This window comes from Nerophis ophidion, linkage group LG03, assembly GCF_033978795.1.
Source record: "Nerophis ophidion isolate RoL-2023_Sa linkage group LG03, RoL_Noph_v1.0, whole genome shotgun sequence".
NCBI classification, from domain to species: domain Eukaryota; kingdom Metazoa; phylum Chordata; class Actinopteri; order Syngnathiformes; family Syngnathidae; genus Nerophis; species Nerophis ophidion.
Genome location: NC_084613.1, coordinates 30,490,509 through 30,509,188, shown reverse-complemented (window position 1 = coordinate 30,509,188; position 18,680 = coordinate 30,490,509). Strand labels below are relative to the sequence as shown.

Sequence of the window (18,680 nt, the reverse complement as noted above, 5' to 3'; positions counted from 1 at the left end):
AAAACCGCCACCAAAAACTCCACCTTCCGTGAAATCCAATTGTACTGATGAAGCTCCAGATATGAGCCAATGAATGAGTCCTTTGGCAGCCCGCCTGATGACAATGCGGCACGCCTGTTGGCTTTGATATTACTGCACTGCTCGCCATTTCTGGCCCTTTCCAGGATGTTCTTCCAAGTTCTGATTCAGGGGGGGGGGAAATCATCCACCACCACCATCTTTTCACTAGGGTGGGATTGATTGAAATGCTGCATCTCAAAAAAGAAATCATGCATTGTTTATATGCTAATCCCGAGATTGACGCCGATTGTGCTACTCGTTGGTTTCGGGGGTTATTTGTCACACTTTGACTGATGTGCGTAGCGGGAGCAGCTTTGGAGATGTGCAGAGGAACAAAGCTGCTGAGTAGAATTGAGTTATTTTACAATCTCTAACCTAGGGTGGTTGTACTTTCGGCGCTCAGCAATATATGTTCATCTGATTGAGTGGTTGTTGGAGCCGGGTAGGCGGACACATCAGTCACCAGTACACAAACAACTATAATATGTTTCTATTCTAAGCAGCCTGGCTCGCAGTTCTGTCAGATTTTCATCCGGTCTGTGGAACCATTAGAGAGTATTTTTTTATACAGGTTTTCAATTTATTTTATTTCTGTTTGTATTTTTTTTATTTGGGTTTTACCGTTGTATGGTTTATTTTTCTGTGATACGGATCCCCCTGGGTCTGAACTAAAATGAAGTAGTTTAGTTTTTATTTGAAGGGACAATGCACAGAAACATTAAAGGTCTACTGAAATGAGATTTTCTTATTCAAACGGGGATAGCAGGCCCATTCTATGTGTCATACTTGATCATTTCGCGATATTGCCATATTTTTGCTGAAAGGATTTAGTAGAGAACATTGACGATAAAGTTCGCAACTTTTGGTTGCTAATAAAAAAGCCTTGACTTTACCGGAGGTAGCAGACGATGTGCGCGTGCAGCAAGAGCTATTAGAACCAAGAAAGCGACAATTTTCCCATTAATTTAAGCGAGGATGAAAGATTTGTGGATAAGGAAAGTTAGAGTGAAGCACAAAAAAAAAAAAAAAAAAGCGACGGTTCCAGGCGGCGGAAGTGGGACCGTTTGAGATGTAATAAGACACATTTACTAGGATAATTCTGGAAGATCCCTTATCTGCTTATTGTTTTAATAGTGTTTTAGTGAGATTGTAAAGACATACCTGAAAGTCGGATGGCTGCGGTGAACGCCAGTGTCTCCCAGAGAAGCCGATGGAGGAGCCAAGATCACAGCTGCCTTTTTGAGTTGCGGGAGGAAGTCCTATAATCCACTGAAGTCTCCGGTAAGAGCCGACTTACTATCACAATTTTCCCATCCAAAAACTTGCTGGTAGACGTAGAAAACATGTTCAATTGACCGCTCTGTGTTAAAGCTTCACGACAAACAAAGAAACACAGGCTGTGTCTCGGTTGCTAAAGGCAGCTGCAATCCACCGCTTTCCACCAACAGCATTGTTCTTTATAGTCTCCATTATTAATTGAACAAATTGCAAAAGATTCAGCAACACAGATGTCCAAATTACTGTGTAATTATGCGATGAAAAGAGACGACTTTTAGCCGCAGGTGGTGCTGGGTTAATATGTCCCCTCCGACTAGCGACGTCACACGCACATGTCATCAAACGCGTCATCATTCCGCGACGTTTTCAACAAGGAACTCCGCGGGAAATTTAAAATTGTAATTTAGTAAACTAAGCCGTCCGTATTGGCATGTGTTGAAATGTTAATATTTCATCATTGATGTATAAACTGCGTGGTCGGTAGTAGTGGGTTTCAGTAGGCCTTTAAGATCAAAGACAGATATGTTCTGTACCAGATTATAGCTAAATAGCTCATGTCCGTCTGCAGTCCCTGGCTACCTAAATTAAAGGGATACAAAAATCATGCAATAAAATCATACCATATCATGTAATCAGATTAAGAAAAGTCATAAAATGTAACGACTTAAACAGGACTCTCGACACAGATGCAGGAGTTTGAAAACAACGTTTTTTTTTTAACAAGGGAAAGGGTCCGAAAGGGGAAAAACTTAACAGGCTATCCAAAGCCCAGTTTACTTAACCTAAAAACTAACAAAATGCTCCAGCAGCAGAGGGAAAAAGGGTGCAAAGAGAACAATATGCAAAATATAACAAAAGGCGCTCCAAGGGAGGCAATGCTAAATGACTAATCTTACCTGACAAAAGGGGTACATAGAACGTGGCAATGGCTGTGAACATGGATCGCTGGAGGTTTGCACAACAGGTACGAAAACACTCTGGCACAGGACAGAAGGAGAAGGAAGACGAGCCATTTATACACATGATGGTGGGTGACACAAATGGACACAATCAGGCAATCAGGAAAGACATCAGACCAGTGAAACAGGAGTGATCTGAAACGAGAGGGAGAGTCAGTACTTCAAAATAAAACAGGAAATGACAAAACATGAAACCAGACGAAGCCCAGACCAGACTTCACCCAGGTGTGAAATAAAATGCTCTTTCATAGACACATACTTTATATACAATACAACCACATCTCATTTACATCATCACACAAAGACAATACATGCTCTTGTTCACATCTGTCATCATTTGTAAAAACAACCGTGATTTTAACAGACACACCTCACAATTTACAACAAAAATGCTGTCATGAATAAATATGATACACATTAAGTTGATTTGTCAAACATAGTGCCCACCTTAGTGACCGTGTGAGCCGTTTTGATTGCTCCAAAGCCACTTTTTAACTTCAATTGTTAAAAAAATGCTTGTAAGAAGAAGAATACACTATATAGAAAATTTATAGCACAAAAAGCTACAGAGGCAGAAATTAAGTACAAAAAGTATAAAAACAAGTTAACAAACATACTACGGTCATGTAGAAAATAATATTACAGTGAATTATTGGACAGCAACAAAAATAATATGAGAGCAACATGGAGCATTCTCAATAGCATTATTAAAAATGACACCAAGAGGGATTACCCCCGATACTTCTTAGATGGAAATAAACATAATGACAACATAAAGGAAGTAGTTGAAAGCTTTAATAATTACTTTGTAAATATTGGACCAAAATTGGAAGAAAGGATTCCAGACCCAGTTTCAATTGAGGACTATAATGATTCCATAGAGCAAAATCACAACTCCATGTTCCTCAGTAATGTGACACAGGAGGAAATAGTTACAATCGTGAAAAAATTTAAATCCAAGACTTCAACTGATTGTAATGGAATTGATATGGAAACGATAAAAAAATAAGGTTATTGATGAGATTTCAGGACCATTAATATATATTAGTAACCTATCATTTCAAACAGGTACATTTCCAAACAAAATTAAAATAGCTAAAGTTGCACAATTTTATAAGACTGGAGACAAACATCTATTTACAAATTATAGACCTGTTTCTTTTCTTCCACAATTTTCTAAAATCATTGAAAAACTGTTCAATAAAAGATTAGAGATTTTCATAAATAAAAATAGAATACTCGAAGAGAACCAATATGGATACAGAGCTAATATTTCAACTTCGATGGCTGTAATTGAAATTACAGAAGAAATTACCAATGCAATAGATAGTAAAAAATGTGCGGCAGCAGTGCTTATGGATCTAACAAAAGCATTTGACACAATTAATCACAATATTTTAATCAAAAAACTATAACGATATGGCATCAGAGGGTTAGTCTTAAATTGGATAAGAAGTTATCTAACGAACAGGAAACAATACGTAAAGCTCGGCGAACACACTTCTACAACGCTAAATATAACCTGTGGTGTACCTCAGGGATCAATCCTAGGACCTAAATTATTCAATCTCTATATAAATGACATTTGTAAAGTTACAAGAGATTTAAAGTTAGTATTATTTGCGGATAATATAACAGAGTTTTGTTCAGGAGAGAACACAAAGAAGATAATACAAATAATAACAGAATAAATGAACAAATTAAAAAAAATGGTTTGACAAAAACAGACTATCATTGAATCTCAGTAAAACTAAAATAATGCTATTTGGTAACAGTAGAAGAGAAAGTCAAACACAAATACAAATAGACGGAATAGAAATTGAAAGAGTAAATGAAACCACATTTTTAGGTATAATGATTGATGATAGATTGAACTGGAAATCTCATGTAAAAAATATACAACATAAAGTAGCAAAAAACACGTCAATAATGAATAAAGCCAAATATGTTCTTGACCAAAAATCACTTCATATTGTCTACTGCTCACTAGTGTTACCATATCTGAATTACTGTGTAGAAATATGGGGAAATAATTACAAAAGTACACTTCATTCACTAACAGTGTTACAAAAAAACAAAACAGTTTGATCACCCTTTATTTATTGAATCAAAGATACTGAAAATCCACGACATAGTGAAATTGCAAACAGCTAAAATTATACACAAAGCAAACTATAACCTGCTTCCCAAGAATATACAACATACCTTATTTGGGCCTACCGAGGATGTCATAGTGGCTTGTGTTGTGGTTTGTGCAGCCCTTTGAGACACTAGTGATTTAGGGCTATATAAGTAAACATTGATTGATTGATTGAACAAAAGAGGAGAAATATAATCTTAGAGAAAAATGTAATTTAAAACATTTGTACGCACGTACAACACTTAAGACCTTCAGTATATCAGTATGTGGAATTAAATTATGGAATGGATTAAGCAAAGCAATCAAACAATGTACTATTATGATCCACTTCAAGAAAATCTTCAAACTGGAAGTGTTTACTAAGTACAAAAAAGAAGAACCAAGACAAACATTCTGAATTCATTCACCCATTCATTCTTTCATTCTCAAAATAATCTTACTTATCCCATCGTATGGAATAAAACTTACTTCACCAATTATTTATTTATTCATTTTTATTGTGATTACTTATGGAGTATATTGTGATTACATTGAGAACCGGAAGTGAACAAACAATTTAGCAGCTGTTATGTAAAAGAAAAGGGGTCGGATTAATTTTTCCTACTCCTTTTCGAACGTAATGAAAAGAGAAACTGGAAATTGTGATGTATCATGTTGTATGCTAGCATGTTCGAAATAAACTTAAACTCAACTCAACTCAACTCAAGAGCAATCTGTTAGACTTTTCAAGTTTGTTGTGAGGTCGTTCCATTTCTTTATGGCTTTATATGAAAAGGCTGATTGTGCAAAAGATGTTTTAGGCTTGTGTGTTTCTAGTTTCTAGGAGCGGCATGGCGTAGTGGGTAGAGCGGCCGTGCCAGAAACCTGAGGGTTGCAGGTTCGCTTCCCACCTATTGACATCCAAATCGCTGCCGTTGTGTCCTTGGGCAGGACACTTTACCCTTTCCCCCGGTGCCACTCACACTGGTGAATGAATGATGAATGAATGATCGGTGGTGGTCGGAGGAGCCGTAGGCGCAAACTGGCAGCTACGCTTCCGTCAGTCTACCCCAGGGCAGCTGTGGTTACAGATGTAGCTTACCACCACCAGGTGTGAATGAATGATGGGTTCCCACTTCTCTGTGAGCGCTTTGAGTATCTAACAATAGAAAAGAGTGATATATATCTAATCCATTATTATCATTATTATTAGTTGTCACAGCAGATGTAAACTGGACAAAGTGCTTAAGTGACGCTGGTTTCCGTGTTATTTAGGATTCGATGGGCCATTCGTATTGATGCTAATCTTTGAATGTTAGCTACGTTTAATAATCTATTTTTTTGGAGAACTAAACAGTGATGGTGATGTTGTGGTTTTCGGTCAAGGATTTTGAGCGATTGTTTGTGCAAAGTTTCCAAAGGCCTCAGTGTCATTTTGCTTGCCTGCGACCAACATGTTATACAATAATAATAATTGTAATTATTGTATAATAAATAGATGCAAATGATATATATGAATGAGCTAAATCCCCTTGATTTGGTCAATTGAAAAGTAGCTCGCCTGCAGAAAAAGTGTGGGCACCCCTGATCTACAGTGTACCAAACATTGCACACAATGTAACTCATCACAATTAAGCCTAAAGTGTAGCATATCACCCTCTACTGGTCACATTCAGCGCTACATGTATGAAACTAGCTCTGATCGCCCAGAGCGGTGTCAAACTCAAGGCCCGGGGTCCACATTGTGTGGGCTCTACCGAGGATGTCGTTGTGGTTTGTGTTGTGGTTTGTGCAGCCCTTTGAGACATTGGTGATTTGGTGCATGGGCTTAGGTATCTGCGATGTGGCCCACGATGAAATGAGTTTGACGTTCTTGGCTCCAGAGGTGGTACTCTGAAACAAAAAACAAGCCAACCACGAATACAAAAGTCATCACAAAGTCAGCAATATCAATACAAAAGAAACTACATACAGTATCTTTATGCACAGTATTCACTTACAGAGATTTGACCAAGTTTCATTGTTGCTTCTTGTCTAGAACAGTGGTTCTCAAATATGAATGTAAGTTCATAAACTGTGAAAATAAATGCAACAATGCAATATTCAGTGTTGACAGCGAAATTTTTTGTGGACATGTTCCAGAAATATTGGTGTTAAAGATTTCTTTTTTTGTGAAGAAATGTTTAGAATTAAGTTCATGAATCCAGATGGATCTCTATTACAATCCCCAAAGAGGGCATTTTAAGTTGATGATTACTTCTATGTGTAGAAATCTTTATTTGCATTTGAATCACTTATTTTTCAACAAGATTTTAGTTATTTCTAAATCTTTTTTTCCAAATAGTTCAATAAAGAACAATACAAATGAGCAATATTTTGCACTGTTATATAATTTAATAAATCAGAAACTGATGACATAGTGTTGTATTTTACTTCTTTATCTCTTTTTTTCAACTGATTAGGGGGTACTTGAATTAATAAAATGTTCACAGGAGATACATCACTGAAAAAAGGTTGAGAACCACTGGTCTAAAACACTGTTTCCGTCGCGTAAAAGCTCATACAGAAAACAATGACTTGAGCACTTGCACGGGGCAGTGGTTAAGAGTCCAATTTTTGAATTTCTTTGGGTTTTTCTTTTTTTTAGATTTGAATGAGTAGTCTTCTTCTACTCACCCACTGTTGCTTCAACGTGAAACATATCCCTCACTGTTGCTCCCTGTGGGGTGGCAGGACCACTGCATACATGAGCAACCCTTGTTTAAATGGTTTCATCAAACTATTTGGGGGATGTTAGGCGGGCCAAATGAAAAGCTTGGGGGGGCCTAATGTGGCGCCAGTTAGATAGGCTTGATGCAAGTAATTTTCAACTACAAACACCGTTTCCATATGAGTTGGTAATGGTGTTAGATGTAAATATAAACGGAATACAATGATTTGCAAATCCTTTTCAAACCATTTTCAATTGAATGCACTACAAAGACAAGATATTTGATGTTCAAACTCATAAACTTAATTATTTTTTTTTTGGCAAATAATAATTCACTTTGAATTTCACGGCTGCAACACGTGCCAAAGTAGTTGGGAAAGGGGATGTTCACCACTGTGTTATATCACCTTTTTCATTTAACAACACTCAATAAACGTTTGGGAACTGAGGAAATTAATTGTTGAAGCTTTGAAAGTGGAATTCTTTCCCATTCTTGTTTTATGTAGAGCTTCAGTCGTTCAACAGTCCGGGGTCTCCGCTGTCGTATTTTACGCTTCATAATGCGCCACACATTTTCGATGGGACACAGGTCTGGACTGCAGGCGGGCCCAGAAAGTACCGCACTCTTTTTTTACGAAGCCACGCTGTTGTAACACGTGCTGAATGTGCCTTGGCATTGTCTTGCTGAAATAAGCAGGGGCGTCCATGAAAAAGACGGCGCTTAGATGGCAGCATATGTTGTTCCAAAACCTGTATGTACCTTTCAGCATTAATGGTGCCTTCACAGATGTGTAAGTTACCCATGCCTTCACTAATGCACCGCCATACCGTCACAGATGCTGGCTTTTGAACTTTGCATCAATAACAGTCTGGATGGTTCGCTTCCCCTTTGGTCCGGATGACACGATGTCAAATATTTCCAAAAACAATTTGAAATGTGGACTCTTAAAACCACAAAATACGTTTCCACTTTGCATCAGTCCATCTTAGATGATCTCGGGCCCAGAGAAGCCGGCGGCGTTTCTGGATATTGTTGATAAATGGCTTTCTCTTTGCATAGTAGAGCTTTGACTTGCACTTACAGATGTAGCGACGAACTGCATTTAGTAACAGTGGTTTTCTGAAGGGTTCCTGAGCCCATGTGGTGATATCCTTTACAAAATGATGTCGGTTTTTGATACAGTGCTGTCTGAGGGATCGAAGTTCACGGTCATTCAATGTTGGTTTATGGCCATGCCGCTTACGTAGAGTGATTTCTCCAGATTCTCTGAACCTTTTGATGATATTATGGACCATAGATGTTGAAATCCCTAAATGTCTTGCAATTGCTCTTTGAGAAATGTTGTTCTTAAACTGTTTGACTATTTGCTCACGTAGTTGTGGACAAAGGGGTGTACCTCGCCCCATCCTTTCTTGTGAAAGACTGAGCATTTTTTGGGAAGCTGTTTTTATAGCCAATCATGGCACCCACCTGTTTCTAATTAGCCTGCACACCTGTGGGATGTTCCAAAAGAGTGTTTGATGAGCATTCCTCGACTTTATCAGTATTTATTGCCACCTTTCTCAACTTCTTTGTCACGTGTTGCTGGCATCCAATTCTAAAGTTAATGATTATTTGCAACAAAAAAAAATGTTTATCAGTTTGAACATCAAATATGTTGTCTTTGTAGCATATTCAACTGAATATGGGTTGAGAATGATTTGCAAATCATTGTATTCCGTTTATATTTACACCTAACAATTTCCCAACTCATATGGAAACGGGGTTTGTATAATTATTTGGTGCTTGTTTATACTGACAAATGTCATGTTGTATAATGCAACATTGTACACTTATTATGTATTTCTAGCTTATTTGCTGTTGTGTGCTTAGCCGTTGTGTAGCTGCTTGCTTGTCTAGTTTGTACCGCTTTGCATAGGCAAATGCGCTGCAGGACTTGCTTGTATCGGTGCACTTATCTTTTAGGTATAATTCTATACTTGCTTTTTATGCTGATATTGGACAAATAGAATAGCAACTGACTCAATATGGAGCTACTGATTTCTTGAGGAATTGATTAAAAACAACAACATCAGGTTGTAAGTTCAATTCTCTTTTACGAGCAGATTGGAGTTTTAACATGTTGCCTAAAAGTATACACCATCTTATCCACCAGTGTCCTAAGCTCACATGCGATGTTTGGTCGCCATGGCAACGATTCTTCCTTTTTACAAACCGTTGTACCATGCAATTCATTTGGACTTATTTTAAAGTGAAAGGTCTTCTTTGTCAAGTCGCACTATTAAAAACCTGTCTTCCGCTCAGCAGCTTTCAACGCAATTATTCTCCCGCAGTGCTCTTTATTTTCTGGGTCAAATGCTCGCTCCACATTGTTTACTGGCGTAAATCTCTGCAAAGAACTAAACAAAAACAACAACCTAATTACAGGGGCTTTAATTGTTATGATGACACTAAATGTTGTTTTTTTTCATAGACTTCACATGTGGACGACAGCTAACACTCTCCTGCCTTGATGATTGATGATTTGATTCGTCCTGAGTGACACATTTCATGTACCAGATCTCCTCCTTCTGCTGCTCAGGGCTTTATTCACATTAATAAGCATGTTCAGCAGCTGCCAGTGAACCACTAATGACCGCAAATGGCTCACTTCTTGCCACTCAATCGGTTGTGCAACTCAGAGAGCCGTAACCTGATTTTTTTCCCTTGTTGAATAGTTTCCAAATATTATGTTTGTTTGACGATGAATATTTAGATGAGGCTTCAACCCCACCCACGTTTTCATCTGCTCAAAGTATCATCGTTATGTGGAACTCCTATTATTGTTGTTATTATTATTATTATTATTATTATTATTGTTGTTGTTGTTGTTGTTGTTGTTATTATTATTATGTATGGATGTCCAAATATTTTTACTATTATCATATGTGTGAATGTCCACGTATTATTATTATTATTGTTATTATTATTATTATTATTATTATTATTAGTTGTAGTAGTAGTAGTATATGTGTGAATGCCCTATTCTTATTATTATGATTATTATAATTATTATATGTGTCAATGTCCAAGCATTCACACAATAAGATTCTACACCAAAAATTAATCTATATATTGTTATTTTTGTTTTTATTATTATGTATGAATGTCCAAGCATTCACACAAACAAGATTATACACCAAAAACTCCCCGATGTATTACTATTATTAATATAAGAAGAATAATCCTATATGTGCATGTCCAAGCATTCACACAATACGATTCCACACTAAAAATGAATCTATATATTATATATGTATTTTAATTATCATATGTATGAATTTCCAAGCATTCAAACAAGATTATGCACCAAAATTCACCAATGTATTATTAATATTATTGTAATAATAATAATAATAATTTGTATGACTGTCCAAGCATTCATACACAAAAAATGTACACCAAAAATTCATTTATTATTATTAGTATCATATTTGTATTATTATTATATTATTGTGTGAATGCTTGGACATTCACACAATAAGATTTTACCTAAAAATGTAATCTATATATCAATATTGTAGTTATTATTATCATTATTATTATTAGTAATATTATTGTGTGAATTTCCAAGCATTCACACAATACAATTCTACAGCAAAAATGCATTTATATACTATTATTTTTGTTTTTATTATTATAATTGTTATATGTGTGAATGTCCAAGCATTCACACAATAAGATTCTAAACCAACAATTCCCCATTTATTATTATTAATGTTATTAGAGAGACAAGCCGTAGAAATTGGATGGGCATTTCCGAAAGGTTAACATGGTTAGCTAATGGCTACAAGGAGCTAGCAGCTACACAACAGCGAAACATTCAATGGCACACAATCTAAATGTCCTTAATTAAACAATATTTCAGTATAAAACAACACATTTGTCAATATATCAAATAATAATAGTTGCATATTACTTAAACACACACAAAGTCTACAAAGCAGAAACATATTAGAATGTATCCACTAAAAAACGTGTTCGCATCATTCAACTTACTGTTTCATAAACTGTAGGTGTCGCCAAAAAACAATTACTGCTCCACTTTTAACTAAAAGACAGCAGCATAAGTCCATTCCAGACTGCACTTTTTTGGGGAATTTTGCCTACCGTTCACAATCTTTCTGAAAGACATGACGACTAATGGATTTTTTTATGAACTATAAATGTTAAATGTAAAAAAAAAGTCAGCTGACAGCAGAGCCAATGGGAGGTCCTCTATTACACCCATAAAATCCAATAACCATTCAAAAAGTGCCAACAATACTCCATTTACATGACTTGAATATTAACCAAGTATTAGTGATATTGTTAATATAAGCTCTAACACAGACAAACTATTTTTAGCGGTGCCGCGATCACTTCCTGTGTCGCTATGTATACATCATGGAGTGGTCTGCTGTTTCCTTCTTTCCTTGTTCCCTGGAAGTTTATTTTAGATCATAAAACATGCAGCTTACATGGACAGAAAAAGTCTGGGTAGGTAATCCGACAAGTTATACTGTATGGTACACTTTTAGCAAATGGCAAGAAAGACACAGTGACGTTTAATCCAATCCAATTCACTTTATTTATATAGCACATTTCAAAAAACAATACATTTTTCACAAAGTGCTGCACAGAAGTTAAGACATACATACTCGTAAAGTCAATAATATAAAACATTTAACTATATATAAAAAAAAACATAAAATAAATCAAACACACCTGTGAAGTGAAAACCGTTTCAGGTGACTACCTCTTGAAGCTCATCGAGAGAATGCCAAGAGTTTGCAAAACAGTAATCAAAGCAAAGGGTGGTCATTTTGAAGAATCTGAAATATTAAACATGTTTTCAGTTGTTTCTCTTTTTTTGTTAAGTATAGTGTGGATGCCTTTAGTGACCTTCTACAATATAGTAAATAGTCATGAAAATAAAGAAAACACATTGAATGTCCAAACTTTTGGCCTGTACTTTATACTCCATATATATATATATATGTATATATATATATATATATATATATATATATATATATATATATATATATATATATATATATATATATATATATATATATATATATATATGTATATATATATATATATATATATGCATATATATTTTGCCGGCTACATCCATCGGCCTGTGAAGCAGCGGAGTATATGTGTTGTCTGTCTATTTATGAATAATGCAGACGAGGAGTGTTGGCTGAGTTCTTAACGTTTGCTTTCAGAGCGTGCATTTCACAACATACAAGATGCCGTCATGGCGACACAACCTATACCGGGCTACCGCGCATGCTCGTCACTCCTGTTGCATGCTGGATAGGGTAGTTCTTTTTTCCCAGGCTCATAACATCACAATATAGTACCATGTATATGATGCGTTCAGTTTATTAAAGCACCAAGCAAAATTCCCATCATATCAATTCCTAGATATGGTCATAATTATTTTAAGTGCACTACGCAGAATAAACACAACATTATTAATATTGCTACTACGTATAATTTGATCAAAAATTCCCTAAAACAGCCCACTACCTATAATATAGGTTTTTAACATAAGATCCCTGATAAAAAAAAATGTTTCTGCTGTTACCTCAGAAATTGCCTGTTCAGATGTTATGATTGTGACTCAGAGATTTGTATGTAGATTATATTTATTTTCCATAACAAACATGATAGCTTAAATACCCTGGCAGTGGCAATAAGCTTAAATGTTTGTATTTACATTTTTTGAGTTGATTTTCATAAAATATGCTATTTAACTGCTACTGTTTAACAAGGACTGATTTAAATTGTGTTTGCACAACAAATGTTTTGGCGCTTTTGTTCATGTGGGAGAATATTCCAATAAAGGTGCACTACACACTACTTTTGAATTCATTATTGGGCTTTGCGTATACAATGCAGTTAATCGCGATTAATCGGAGAAATAGTGCGATAGTGCGATTAACTTCGATTAAAATTTTAAATCGTTGCCCAGCCTTAATATATATATATATATATATATATATATATATATATATATATATATATATATATATATATATATATATATCTGTCCTGTCCAGCCACTCAGGCAAATCCTATTGTTGATGTAGATGCCCATGATCTGCTGTTCAGACTTACTTTATAAAAGAGAATTGTTGGAGACATCGCTTGTTGCCTTATTTGTATTTGACTTTATCAAATTTTTGGGTAGGATTTTTAAAAAACAAAACCTGTTTTCTTTTAAGTAATATACACAATCAGAGCTGTTTGTCTATTTCATTGAGGAATGTATTTAATCATAGAACTGGCACCGAATGTTATTAAAAAATGTATTGATGTTGAATCGAGAATCGTTTTGAATCGAAATCCGATACTGAATCAAATTGTTACCCCCAAGCGTGTGATGCCCAAATATTCACAGCCCTATCATTATTACTGGAATGACCTGCTGATCTTAACTGTTAATGTTAATTTGTTATTGATGTTCATTTTCCCATGATCTTAAACACACTGGGCCTAAAGTGAAAGGGAATTGGCAGAGAATGAGGAAGTATTGTGGTGTGTGAGCTGGACGAAGTGGCAGGGGAGAGGGAAGTCTGGGCTTCCCTGCTTAGACTGCTGCCCCCGCGACCGGACCTCGGATAAGCGGAAGAAGATGGATCAATGGATGGATGTTGTGTGTCTGTGCAGAGACAAAAGTGTGTGCACAAGAGGGAGTACGTGTCGCAATTGGGCCAATTGTTAACATAAGATTGGCAATAAAAGTTAAAAAGAGCGCTAGACTTCTGCTACAATACATTATCCATCCATCCATCCATTTTCTACAGCTTGTCCCTTTCGGGGTCACGGAGGGTGCTGGAGCCTATTCCAGCTGTGGTCAGCCGGGTACACCCTGGACAAGTCGCCACCTCATCGCAGGGCCAACACAGATAGACAAACAACATTCACACTCACATTCACACACTAGGGACCATTTAGTGTTGCTAATCAACCTATCCCCAGGTGCATGTCTTTGGAAGTGGGAGGAAGCCGGAGTACCCGTAGGGAACCCACGCAGTCATGGGGAGAACATGCAAACTCCACACAGAAAGACCCAAAGCCCGGGGATAGAACCCAGGACCTTCGTATTGTGAGGCACAAACACTAACCCCCGTACCACCGTGCTGCCCACAATACATAGATCAGTAGGTAACGAGTTCAAACCGCGGCCGAGTCATACCAAAGACTATAAAAATGGGACCCATAACCTCCCTCCTTGGCACTCAGCATCAAGGGTTGGAATTGGGGGTTAAATCACCAAAATGATTCCCGAGCACGTCCAGCGCTGCTGCTCACTGTTCCCCTCACCAAGGTGATGGGTCGAATGTAGAGGTTAATTTCACCACACATAGTGAATATGACTATTAGTGGTACTTAAACTTTACTTTAATTTGTTTTCACGTAAAACCCCCCTCACTTTTAAGGTGCGGCGGCTTTTATTTTGCCGTGGCGGTGATCAAATACCCTAACGGCAAATAGAATTATAGCAGTTGAACCACACTTTATTGTTCTACTCCATTGTTACCTTTTATTCAAGTTTGAAAGATAGCCGCTGGTCCTGCCCAATGGAGGCAGGCTTGAAGTCTGAAGCTGAACGGCTGCATTAACCATTAAAGTCTTCTGGGACATAGAAAAGCAATCTGCTTATGAAACCAAAGAAAATCACCATGAGGCTCCAGGTTTGCAACACACACACACGCACGCACGCACGCACGCACGCACGCACACACACACACACACACACACACACACACACACACACACACACACACACACACACACGCACAAGTTACACAGTTAATGGCATCGATGGTTTCCACTCCCGTGATAGTATCTTTTATTAATGGCCTGGGCTCTTGTGCGGACATAGAGACCATTTTAATGATTAATCCGAATGGAAACAATGTTACACGTGGGTCCTTCTTTGCAGCAAAAGAAGAGTTACTGTTCTTCTCTCTTCACTGCGAGCGTTACAATAGGGGATTCTGTTCAGTCCCTTGTGACATCTGCCAGCTTGTTTTAGATGACTTACAACTTTTAACTTACTGGACACGTCATTGGGTGCACCTTGTGTTTCTTTTCTTAAGCCTTTAAATAGGCTGGTGGGGGAATAAAGCAGCTGTACTTGGAGTGTGTGTGTTTTGGGGTAGGGGTGGGTTAGGGGGCTGGCGAGAAGGGTGTTGAATACTAACAAACGTCTTGAACAAAAGACCAGATGTCCTTTCTGGCTCGTTTGCCTTTTCTTTTTAATTATTGAAAGTGTTCTAGTGTGATTGCTATTAAGGAGCGACAAAACACGCACAATGACACAAAAAAATACAAAAAAAGGCCCTGTTATTAAATTTGCTTTGTTGTTTTGTTAAAAAAAAATGTATCATTGGAAAGAAACCTATATCTTAAAGGCCTACTGAAATGAGATTTTCTTATTAAAACGGAGATAGCAGGTCCATTCTATGTGTCATACTTGATCATTTCGCGATATTGCCATATTTTTGCTGAAAGGATTTAGTAGAGAACATGGACGATAAAGTTCGCAACTTTTAGTGCTGATAAAAAAGCCTTGTCTTTACCGGAAGTCGCAGACGATGACATCACAAGGGTGAGGGCTCCTCACGTCCTCACATTGTTTTTAATGGGAGCCTCGAGCAGCGAGAGCTATTCGGACCGAGAAAACGAGAATTTCCCCATTAATTGGAGCGAGGATGAAAGATTCATGTTTGAGGATATTGATAGCGAAGGGCTACAAAAAAAAAAAAAAAATCAAGTTAAAAAAAAAAGGCGATTGCATTGGGACGAATTCAGATGTTTTTAGACACATTTACTAGGATAATTCTGGGAAATCCCTTATCTTTCTATTGTGTTGCTAGTGTTTTAGTGAGTTTAATAGTACCTGATAGTCTGAGGGGTTTGTCCACGGCTGTCTTGAGGCTGTCACGCCAAATTTCTTCCCCCCTGCAAACACCTTCCCCCCCATTTACTTCCGGGGTCATGATTAATACAGACGTTTTGTTGACGCTATATTATGAAAATATAACACTATATTATGAAAATATAACACTATATTATAAAAATACATAGGTTTTGTTAACGCTATATTATAAAAAAAAAAAAAAAAAAAAAATTTACAAGCACAAGCTATGGGATGACGCATTTACTTCCGGGGTCACGTTTCCTCTTATGTCATCCCATAGCTTGTGTTTGTAAATTGTTTTTTAAATTGTTTTATAATATAGCGTTAACAAAACGTATGTATTTTTATAATATAGCGTTATATTTTTATAATAAAGCGTTAACAAAACGTCTGTATGAATCAATACCCCGGAAGTAAATGGGGGGGGTTTGTAGGGAGAAGAAATTTGGCGTGACAGCGCCAGTGTCTGAGGGAAGTTGACGGCAGCTGCATGGACGGCAAAAGCTCAGCTGATCTCCGGTAAGTAGCGACTTTTTACCACAATTTTCTCACCGAAAACTGCTGGTTGACATTTGGTCAGGATCTTAATTACGTGCCTCTACTACGACAGCGTCTTCTCCCCGTCATTTTTGTTGTACCAGTAGTTTTCATTGCTTCCATAGGTAGTCCACTGACAGGCAGAAGTTTGAACTTTACGCTCCTTTGTATTGGAAATGGCAACAGCAGTGGATGAACGTCCCACAACACTCGATTAATCACACTCAATCGTCGATAGATTACTCAATTACTGTAAATTCTGGACTATAAGCCACTACTTTTTTCCTGCGCTTTGAAACTTGTGGCTTATAAAACGGTGCGGGAAATTTATGGATTTTTCTTTGCTTAACGGCCATAATGTTTTGTATTCAATATTTTTCATTGAACACAAGCAGGCTCACTGAAATGGTGAGTTATTGTTTGTGCTATAGCGCCATCTTTTGGACGATTTCGCTCAAATTTTTTTTTGTGTGTTTTAACGCCTTGAACTGGAAGTAAAACCTTCTATAGCGTTTCTGCTCAAAAGGATTCTTCATTCATCACTCCGAGCAATGTTTTTAAGTTTTACTATTTAACTACAAATCGCGTTTCAATATGAGTTGGGAAGTTGTGTTAGATATAAATATAAAGGGAATACAATGATTTGCAAATCCTTTTCAACACATATTCAATTGAATGCACTACAAAGACAAGATATTTGATGTACAAACTCATAAACATAATTTTTTTTTTGCAAATAATAATTAACTTAGAATTTCATGGCTGCACCACGTGTCAAAGTAGTTGGGAAAGGGCATGTTCACCACTGGTTTACATCACCTTTTCTTTTAACAACACTAAACAAATGTTTGGGAACTGAGGAAACTAATTGTTGACGCTTTGAAAGTGGAATTTTTTCCCATTTTTGTTTTATGTAGAGCTTCAGTTGTTCAACAGTCCGGGGTCTCCACGCCCGGGAATCATTTATGGTGATTTAACCCCCAATTCCAACCCTTGATGCTGAGTGCCAAGAAGGGAGGCAATGGGTCCCATTTTTATATAGTCTTTGGTATGACTCGGCCGGGGTTTGAACTCACAACCTACCGATCTCACTCAGCATCAAGGGTTGGAATTGGGGGTTAAATCACCATAAATGACTCCCGGGCGCGGCACCGCTGCTGCCCACTGCTCCCCTCACCTCCCAGGTGGTGATCAAGGGTGATGGGTCAAATGCAGAGAATAATTTCGCCACACCTAGTGTGTGTGTGTGACAATCATTGGTACTTTACTTTACTTTTCAACAGGATAAATCGCACACAATTTAAAATTGCAATTTAGTAAACTAAAAAGGCCGTATTGGCATGTGTTGCAATGTTAATATTTCATCATTGATATATAAACTATCAGACTGCGTGGTTGGTAATAGTGGGTTTCAGTAGGCCTTTAGGCTAAATAATTATTAGTTTAAGGAGTTATCTGCCTTAATGTAGACACAGGACGTGAAAGTTGGCGTTCAGCATTAACACCCGACAGCAGAAACGATGGCATTGCAACTTATTTTCTTGCATATGGAGAATATATGATTCATCTTTTGTTTCATTCATGTGCTAAAACTAGGGCTGCAGCTATTTATTATTTTAGTACCGTATTTTCTGGTACATAAGCTGCACCCACTACATTTGTGAAATGAGTTATTAACACAATAAGTTTATTCACAAACTTAACACAGAAGTCCTCGTCATGGACCCACAAAATGCAGAAGGTAGCTCTCCAATAGGGTTGTCACAGTATGAAAATTTCTCATCACGGTTATTGTGACTAAAACAATGCATTTGTAAAAAGAAACGGTTAAATTAATTCCCATCGTCGCGGTATGATGACGCGTGCCTTTGACGTCACCGGATGTAGCGAACATTTTTTTCCAGCCCGATCCAAGCTATAAGTAGTCTGCTTTAATCGCATAATTACACCGTATTCTAGACATCTGTGTTGCTGAATCTTTTGCAATTTGTATAATTAATAATGGAGAAGTCAAAGTAGAAAGATGGAGTTGGGAAGCGGTGCACTGCAGC

The 18,680-nt window shown here is 37.2% G+C and overlaps 1 protein-coding gene across 4 annotated transcripts in view; it reads left to right on the top strand.

The window, feature by feature from the left end:
- The window catches only part of LOC133549431 (FERM domain-containing protein 5), a 198,797-nt gene that overhangs the window by 125,694 nt on the left and 54,423 nt on the right, over positions 1 to 18,680 (top strand). Inside the window, exon 1 of one of the 4 annotated variants that reach the window (XM_061894822.1) lies at positions 16,533 to 16,611. The exons of the other annotated variants lie outside the window; for them this stretch is intronic. The gene's annotated coding sequence lies outside the window, so the exon portion shown is untranslated. Of the gene's footprint in view, positions 1 to 16,532; positions 16,612 to 18,680 lie in introns of those variants that run through there. 4 annotated transcript variants of the gene reach the window in all.